Genomic DNA, 10090 nt, shown 5'->3' with positions numbered 1-10090 from the left:
AAATATAAAAGAGGAAAGCAATGTTTTGAGATGTAATGTAATTAAATTTGAAGTAGTTAGTTTAAACTCGATATCAAAATGCATCTAAACCTATGAAATATTACTTGACGAACATAAAAGGTACCATGTAAACTCATAGACCAAAAATTCATAAAATAGTGATAAATATAAAGATTTTTTTTTATAAATTTAAGGTGAAAATATTTTGAAATTTTAAAATAAATTAATATATGGTTTTACATGAGAATGACCTTGACTATCAGTAAAAATCCTGCGTACAATTGTACAATTTTTAACCAGAAAAAAAACAAACTTTGAGTACAATTTGTATTATAAATATGGAACAAAGTACTCAATGAATAAGTTTGGAAATATTGATGATTTAAGCAATAAAACAACACGTAAATTCGGATTTTGGTATAAATATTACATGTTGACCTGTTTTATGCTATTGAGCATAACTTTCAATCTTATCGTTGATTTGAGTTTGAGTTGAAATTTTATAATTAACCTCTCTTAATATGTTGTTTTATATTGGATTAAATTTTTTGTGTTAATCGGAATTCAAGAAGGCCATACAAATTCACTATTGGCCAAGAGAAATTACAAGAGGAAAAAACACTCAAGCTAGTAAAATAAGGGTGTTTTTGTAAACATGATAAAAAGTCACCTTCCTCTTCCTTATAAGTTGAACGACAACAACTAGGGATCAGAGGAGAAAAACATGACTTTTTCATTCTTTCAAAACCTTATGATTCCTTTCTAAATTAGAGTTGAGATATATAGGGGGTTGTGAAAACATGCTATAGTTTTCTTTGCTTACATGAAATGCAAATATGTTGTTTTCTACCCATGTAAGCCAGTGAAGTGAGCCGGATACAGATACAACAAGTTTGCGAGAAAGTGACTCCTGATTTTGCAACTTTACTTCATCAAATTGCTTCCACGTCTAAGTCTTTGAATCAAACAACTCACATCTAACCTAGTAATATTGATAGAATTCTTTATCATGACATCGAGCTTTGGGCTGCGAGAACCTGACTATCTTGTGATGCAAAAGGTTCGATCTTATCACAATCATGCCAGTAGCTAAAGTATGGTATCGGGTCTTCGGATTTGGGATTCTTCGCCATTGTTTGGTAGTAGGCTTGCACATATAATATCGTGGATGATGTGTTCGACAAAGCAAAATAGCTTGGTTTAAAGAAAAGAAAAAGGCAAACCCAAATAATTACAGAGAGAGAGAGAGAGAAAGGGATGAGTTTAACAAGGATGAACAGAGAAAGCAAATAAATTAAAGGTATTGAAGGGAAGAAGAAGAAGCGACGAGAATCTTGCAAATTAAGCATCAATTGAACATAAAATCTAAAGGTAATATGTTCTCCAACCATGAAGACTAGTATTAATTCAAGTTTCTTAGCATTTTATTTAGGAAACTCATAATTTGAAGAATTAGGGTTCTTAGGCAAAGTTCAAGGGAAAGAAGAATTAGTTCTAAAATTGTTAATTTAGCATGGAAAGATGCATAATAGTGTAGAATGGGTCAAATTATCAAAGAGAAATAAAAGAAATATATTTCTTTGGATATTTTGTTGATTTTTGCTATTTTTTGAGAATATTTTTTTTTAAAAAAAAAAAAGGTAAAAAATTGGGTTATCACATGAATGATGGACTAAATCGAATATGTAAATTCATTAAATTATATAGATTATTAATGACCGAAGGAAATTAGTGCGGGGCCAATATTATGGAATCCTAAATGTAATGGATGGTTTGATAATTGTTTGTATCTATAGGATAAACACGGGGAGTTAAACCATTGGTTAGAGATGCAGGATCCTCAATGTGAACAAGTAGATGCCCTGCATTTTTTTTTTTTTTCATGTTAAGAGTGTTCTTTTAAGTTTTAGTAAATCACTACCAGAAATTAATAAATACAAACAAAAATACCGAGAGAATATTTCCGTCGGTAAATTTTCGAGGGATTTTACCGACGGAAATATTCCCTCGGTATATACCAAGGGAATTACCGTGGGAAAAAAAATTAAAACAAAACAAAAAAAAATGATGACGTGTCATTTTTACCAACGGATTTACCGACGGAATTACCGTCGGTGATTCCGTCGGTAAATTTGTTGGTAAATTGTGAACACTGTTCATCATGTTAATTACAAAGGGAATCACCGACGGAAAATTCCGTCGGTATTTTCCAGAGAGTAAATCACCGACGGATTGAAAAGTCGTCGGTATTATTTGGCGGTTTTCTGAAAAAATTCAATTAATTTAAAATTTTCATTTAAATATTACAGACGGAATCACCGACGGATTAAAAAATCGTCGGTAATTTTTTGGCGGTTTCTGAAAAATTTTTACGAAATTGAAAATTTAAATTAAATATTACCGATGGAATTACCGACGGAATAATTAAAAAATATTAATATTTAATTATCCGTCGGTAAATCGTCCCAATAAAAAGCCTGAATGCCTTTATTTCACAAGAGACAGAGCCGTTTCTTCTTGTTCTTCTACTTCTTCTTCTTCTTCTTCTTCACTATATGTAAAAAACATCATTAAGGTATGTCTTCTTCTTCTTCTTTACTTTATGTAAAAAACATCATTTCTTATCTATTTCTTTCTCTTCTTTTCTCTCCTCATCTCCTTCTCTTTTCCTCCATGCTTGGGTATGTCTTCTTCTTCTTTCTTCTTTTATCCTCTTAGTTTTTTTTTTTAATTAATATGCTTAATGAAATTTTTTTTCTCTCCTTAGCTTCACTTGCAACTACATTAAGGTAAGATTTTTCTTTTTTCTTCTTTTTTCATGATTTTTTTCACTATATTTGTTTTTTATTTTATTTTTAATTGTTTTTGTACTTAATAATTGTATAAATGTTGTTGTGAGATTTTTTTTTTCATATGAGATCAATTTAATTATTTTATAAATTTTATTTTTTTCATATGTTAATTTATGTTAATTTAATTATTTTATAATTTTATAAAATGAATTTTTTTTAAATGTTTTTCAATAATTACCGACGGAATTACCGACGGAAATTCCATCGGTAATACCGTCGGTAAAGCCGTCGGTGATTCCGTCGGTAAATTTGTTGGTAAATTGTGAACACTGTTCATCATGTTAATTACAAAGGGAATCACCGACGGAAAATTCCGTCGGTATTTTCCAGAGAGTAAATCACCGACAGATTGAAAAGTCGTCGGTATTATTTGGCGGTTTTCTGAAAAAATTCAATTAATTTAAAATTTTCATTTAAATATTACAGACGGAATCACCGACGGATTAAAAAATCGTCGGTAATTTTTTGGCGGTTTCTGAAAAAAAATTACGAAATTGAAAATTTAAATTAAATATTACCGATGGAATTACCGACGGAATAATTAAAAAATATTAATATTTAATTATCCGTCGGTAAATCTGTCGGTAAATCGTCCCAATAAAAAGCCTGGAACTTGCAGTGAATGTTTGAATATATTATTGTGTATAAAAATTTATAGAGCTATTCGAAAACAAAATAATATTGTAATTTTTTTTTAAAAAAAAATTAAGTTTGAAATATATATTTTTTGAAATTTTCTATTAAAATAAAATATTTCTTCATCTAAAGTTATTTTGAGAAAAACGTTGCGGATTCTCTACTATTAAATTGAAATTTTTTAATAGCAACTTTAAGAGAGTGATTTTGAGAAAAATTGTGAAGGTATATCTACTCCGTTAAAAAAGCATTTCTCATTGTTTATTGTTGATACTAGAGGTAATTATTTTTGGTTTGGTTTAAATTTTATAAAAAAAACAAAATCAGTCTTTTTTGAAAAAAAAACCGAAATCAGTTCAAACCAACTGGTTTCGGTTTGGTTAGGTTATTTTGGGGAAAAAACCGGTCCAAACCGGTTTCTTGTTTTTTTCCGGTTTGGCTCGGTTTTCCCGGTTCGAGTTTGGTTCGGTTTTTTTTATTTCAGGCTTATAAAACCAAACCGGTCGGTTTTTTCAAAATTCTAATCAGTTTTTTTTCGCAGTTCAGTTTTTTAAGTTATTTTTTTCCTGTTTTTCGGTTTTTTTGTCACCCCTAGTTGTTACACTTATTTTGTGTCATTTATTTTACTACAAAAGTAATTACAAAACTATTGAGATAGTAATGATATATTTTAACCAACTTTCAAACAATTTGCGCAAAATAATTATCTATTCTGGAAATTTATTGTGAAATTTGCTAAAGTTTAACCAGGTGACAATGTTTTCCCATCGAATTTTCTTTTTTAAAAAATGTTTTGGGTAGGAGCGAGCAATTAATTATACCGTTAACTAGATAAGTGATCTGTACTATGTTGTAGGCCAATCCAATTATTTTTCAATATAAAAAAAGATGCTAACACAATGCAAGTATTCATAAAAAAACAAAAACAAATCTAAGACTTGAGTTATTAACTCGATTGGGTTTAATAAGCTCAACTAATTTAATAACACGAATAAAAAAACTACGAAAATGGTAAATAAAGTGAAAAAAAAACTGACAACAAAAAAGTTTAAAAACACCCGACCCAAGTCCATCCGTGTTAGTACGTCAAATATACAACTTGGTTGTGACACTAGAGTAACCCTGTCAAAAACACATTGAATAAAGTCATGAATTTCAATTATCAAATAATTCAATGTTAAGTGGTGAAACTAAAAAAAAAAAGTCTGAGTTAAACCAAGTTAACCCACTAACCTCGCTATCATGGATATAAAATTGAGATAACCTTATAGAAAGGAAAAAACAAAAAACATAAAGACCAATTTCCAATCAATCCAATGACGAATGATAAAAGTAAAATAAAAAACTAGTTTTAAACAAATCAAATGTTGAAGAATCTTGATTGATAACAAAGAAAAAACTAAATGAGAATGTGATAACCCCATAAAAAGTGAAATGAAAAAAAAAACTCAAAGCTCAATTTCTAGCAACTAAAATATTGAAGGATAAAATTAAGAAAAAAACAAAAAAAAACCCAACTCGAGTCCACATGGGTCAGCATGCAAAATCCATAACCTGATTATGATACCGGGGTAACCCCGTCAAAAGCAAATTGAATAAGACTGTGAAACTTAATTATCAAATAACCTAATGTTAAAAAGCGAGACAACCTATATCATTTTTAAAATTAGTGAAAATTCCAATAGAAAACAAAGAAAAAAACGAAGCTTAATCTCCAATTTAATAAATGTTAAAGGATAAAACTAAAAAAATATGAGTTTAAGAAAAAAACAAATTTGGGTGAAACTCTTAGACTTGAGTTAATCTTTAAATTCACAACTCATAAAATCTTAAGCCTTGGCTAAATCAAAAGGCTCAATTCCTAACTAATTTAATGTTAAAAGATAAAACCAGAAAAATAATATCATTTGAAAACAATTATCAAGAATGGAGATCAAATTTGATAGGAAAGAAAATCAGAAGAAGAAATCGCAAAAATATTCAATTCTAAAATTTATGTCAAGTAAAACAAATAAAATCAAAAGAATGGAACCAAATATAATATATAAAAATAGTTAAAGGAGGATGAAATTGTAAAAAAAAACTAATTTTAGAAATTATTTCATATAAATAAATAATAATAATAAAAATAAAGATCAAATTTAAAATAAAAAAATTAAAAGACTTTTGAAATTTTAAAATATAAGCCGTTAAAATTAAAGATAGAGAAAAGAAAGTAAAAAAAAAAAATATAAAGCCACCGTGCCAAACTCTCCACTATGGAGTGGTTACTAAGACGATTTAAGAGAAATTAAATGTGCTTCTCATTGTTCTCCTCTTATTTGCTCCGTTGTCTTTCATCATCATTGTAGAAAATTCAGTTTTTACAACTTTAATTATTTTAAATAAACTAAATTATATTTTATCAATTTAAAAGAATTGTTTTTTTTTAATATCATGAGAATTCAATGTAAAATTAGCTGAAACAAATCATGAGGTTTAATTCTACATAAATTCAATTCAATCTAAATATCAAATTGTAAAAAAAAAGAGTAAAGTATCTGAAAAAAAAAACTATTGATCCATAATATTTTATGTGTTTAGGTACAATAAAACCTCAAAACATTTTAATTGCTTTTTAATAATTTAATTTAATTTATCCATGTTGTTGAGAACGGGCTGAGGACCTATCTAGACTTTATGGGGCAACCCCAAACAAAGGGATGGGCACGTGGAAAAACTTACACCTCTCATTTTTATTATTTTTTTAATAAAATAAAATAATCTCATTTTCTGTTATAGTTTTGAAACCAGTCCGGTCTGGTGGATCGATCAAGAACCTAGAACTGAAATCAGGTCGAGTTAATAAAAAAAGAAAAAATAAAACTTGAGGTGTTCGACAACCCGGCAAGACCCGGTCAAAATCCGGTTGCAACCCGTTAACTTTTGTTTTTTTTACTAAAACAATATTGTTTTGATTTTTTTTTAAAAAAAAATAATCCGGACAACCTAATGATCCGGTTGAAATCCAAACCTTGAACCGAACCGGGTTTAAAAACTATGCATTCTACAGTTGACCCCGCGCTTCTCTCTTCACGTCTCTGGTAAGAATTTCCTCCAAGTAAATTGGAGGATACGGAAGTACAATGGAACCTTATGTAATTTATTTGTTTAAAGATTCAGTGATATGAGTGGTGGGTGATAGAACAAGTGAAAGCAATGCTTGGAATCAGATTTTATTTACCACTAACAATACGACAAAACATTTTATGTACCATAGCAATCTGTTAAAGAAGAAGGAATAAAAGATATATGCTCTGCTTTTTCAAAAGAGTATACACTCGACATCTCACACAAATTCTGTGTTTTTAGTGCTTACTGATCTAAGCAACCAACCAATTCAGTGGAGAAAAATCTCCCTCTTGTACAACAGCAGCAATGTTGCTGCTAGTAGCTAAGCTGAAACCTGTGCCATGGATTCTGATGCAAGAACATCTCTGGTAATAAAGGTAGAGCCAGTAGTGCTAAGACTTTCTTCTGGATCATCTGACCAAGATGAGAGAGAAGAAACCTCCTCTTCTGAGGTGAAATTCCATTCTTTAGAACAGGACGAAGGACTGAATTCATCGTCTGCCACCCCTTCCGCATCTGAAAGGCCCGCCAATTCTTTGTTATCAATTCCTGACACAAAAGGAGGAATTTTCGGCAATCTTTCTCAGAAGTTCTTCTGTGGTGGTTTCAGGATTGAAATCCCAAACTGGATTCCCTGTAAGCATCCACATACAAAAAGCAGCCCCCCTGAGATAAGGAAGAAGATACTTGCTTTTTTTGTTGTTCTCCGCTTTCTTTGCCAAGCCAAAATCTCTAATCTTTGCCACAAATTCAACACTCCTAATGCCAGCAACACGAGCAAGATGTACTCAGAATTCAATTCACAATGAACATAACCCTGCCTATGAATATGATCAATGCCTTCAAGAATACACCGTGTAAGACTAGCTACTGTTCCTCCAGACGATACTCTAACAACAAATTGTAAATCATCATACCATTCTTGTTGATGGTAGTTTATTTACCAAAACACATGATAATAAAAGGGCAGCCATTCCTAAAGCATCTCCCAAATTAACTGTGCTTCTCATTGTTCTCCGTCTCCCTTCCTCATCAATGCATCACCATAGTCTATTTCTCCATCCTGCAACAAATTTCCATGAATACATGTTGTCAAAAACTCCCAAAACAAACAGAATAAGCTTCTGAATTATTTATCAGAGTGGAAAATATGGATTGAAATGACAGTAAAGAATGGGTTTACATTAAGCAAAGCTCTTCGTAGGCTTGTTGAAGCTCATCAATACTTATGTAACCACTACCATCTTTATCAGAGAATGAGAAAGCAGATGCTAAATTCTCCTCTCTCCAATTTATTCAAGTGAAATTCACCACAATCAATTGCTCCACTGTGGTCAATATCAGCCTGCCAAAAACACCCACAAAGCATGCAATTGTTCAATTTCAAATCAACTGAATGGTTGGAAAAAAAAAAAAAAAACTATAGAGGACTTGAGCAAGCTCTCTTACAGCATCCATCGTATCCTTTATCTCAGACTCCATTAGTTCAGAGCTACTCATTTTAAGTCGTCTTTTAATTCATCAAAATTATTGTTTCACTGTTGTCTGTGTCTATCATTTTGAACAAGCCTTTCCAACCACCCATCTCTTCTTCAGAAAGCCTCTCTGCTATGACCTAAAACTCATTACGAGAAACAGAATGCATCAATTCACTTGAGGTCAGCATTACAGCATATAAACTTAGCTACAGACATAGATACACCCACATGTGTGAGCAAGTTGGTCCACGTGCATCTGTACTCTATTAGCATGAACAGTCTCATCTATATCAAAATTAATAAAGATAACTGAGTTATCAAACAAATGAAAAATTAAAATCTCATCCAATATGATATGCAACTAGGATTTAAAACTCAAGCAAATAGAGTACTGTACTATATACCCAGTATCCATCTCTTTATATTTTATCTTCATGTTCATTTTGAGTCCATTACAAGTGAGATAATTAGTTTGATAAGTAATCTAGTGATCATTTGGAGAATGATTTCGATACCATGTTAAACCAAGATACAAGGATCGTACAAGAAGCATGCCTCCCAACCAAGAACAAAAACCATTAGAAAGAAAAACAAATTAGGGTGGAAAAAGTTGTTATTAAAAGAAGCAAGAACACAAACCAAGAACAAGCCATGCTTTTGGTATTTTCCTATAAAGGCAGCTTGTAAAATGCCCACGTCATGTTATTACAGGAAGCACAAAACTTACGAAAGGACTTTTAACATTAAGAATCTTATTTAGTCATCACATAAACAAGCAAAGAATATCGAAAAGCAAAGAATCTTATTAAGAATCTGATAAATAATTTATGGACATTTTGTTATTAAGGACTGATGACAGGCAAAGAAGTTACTAAAGGGAGCACCAGATAAAGCAGTTGGCATGCAAATAGCTGAATTAAGAGTTTATCGGCCCTGTTTTTTTAGAGGTAACACTATCAGATCATTCAACAATCAAACTAGTTCATATATATTCCATAATTTTTCCAAAGGAACCAATAATATAATCAAAGAAAACGACTACATATCTGCAAGAATCTTACATGCAAATCCATCTTCTTAAGCTTGTTCGTTTCAGAGAACTGCTTCAGGTGCGATAAAATAGCAGAATCAAGAGGTTTATCTAGGGAAATCCTGTCATCCACGATCCATGGGTGGCCTGCACAAAAGATCACATAGGCACTGTACTGGAACTTAATTAAGCCTAAGAATCTGAAATACCAACAAGGGGCTAAGATGTCCATGTATAGATGAGGTGAGAGAGATATATTAATAATCAGATTTGAGAAAACTTTAGATGAGATACTGAAAAAACATCGAGGCAATATAGCTACAGAAAGAAAAAAGAAAAAAAAAATCAACTTTGTGCAAACATGTTAAAGGATTGCAGAGATTAATTTCTAAGCAATTATCTCATCCTAGAGTAATATGGAATGGAGTCGTGGAAAAAGAAACAAAATATAATTACACTATAGGCTATAATAAACATCACGGTGACTACTGAATCTGAACATTTAGCATATCATCGCTGCGTTGAGGAGATTCTTGAGGAGGTTCGGAAATATCCACTCATTTGATCATGCTCACAAATGAACACATAAAGGGTTAGGAGTTCTTTTATTTTATTCTTTTTTAAAGATTTGCAATGAACTTGAGAAGGTGGGAATTCGTACGTGTTTTTTCTTTCTTGGGTTTACTTTTGGAAAGAAAGATCTGAATTTACTTAACGACAGGCCAAAGCCCACGGGCTGAACAAGCTTTAAGCCTTGGATAGAAGCTCGTATATCCTGAAGCCCGGCAATTTGTTACTGCCATAAAACCTAAAAGTCCATGAAGAAAATCCTAGACCTAAAATAGCAACCGGTGGCGAGCTTGCTGTTCGCCGCATAACAGGTTATTAGATTAACTTTGAAAGGTATAAATTAATTAGTTAGATTTTAGATTTAATTTTTTTTTTAAGATTATCAGTTTGAATCTTAGAAGTCCTAGAATTAT

General features: G+C 31.2%; 1 long non-coding RNA gene across 3 annotated transcripts; it reads right to left on the bottom strand.

Moving 5' to 3' along the window:
* Positions 1 to 6754: 6754 nt before the first annotated feature.
* Positions 6755 to 9728, bottom strand: LOC112325187 (uncharacterized). Of its 3 annotated transcripts, none has more exons than XR_002979250.2 (5): positions 9139 to 9728; positions 8306 to 8362; positions 8049 to 8214; positions 7783 to 7944; positions 6755 to 7662 (listed from the first exon to the last, which is right to left on the bottom strand). It is a non-coding gene; the product is annotated as an uncharacterized LOC112325187 (long non-coding RNA). The 3 variants fall into 3 exon arrangements; XR_002979249.2 differs by lacking the exon at positions 8306 to 8362 and having other exon boundaries at positions 9139 to 9254; positions 9564 to 9727; XR_002979248.2 differs by lacking the exon at positions 8306 to 8362 and having other exon boundaries at positions 9139 to 9721.
* Positions 9729 to 10090: the final 362 nt, after the last annotated feature.

Source organism: Populus trichocarpa, chromosome 19 (genome assembly GCF_000002775.5).
Source record: "Populus trichocarpa isolate Nisqually-1 chromosome 19, P.trichocarpa_v4.1, whole genome shotgun sequence".
Lineage (NCBI taxonomy): Eukaryota > Viridiplantae > Streptophyta > Magnoliopsida > Malpighiales > Salicaceae > Populus > Populus trichocarpa.
The sequence above is the reverse complement of the archived record's forward strand: the minus strand, read 5'-3'. Positions and strand labels throughout refer to the sequence as shown.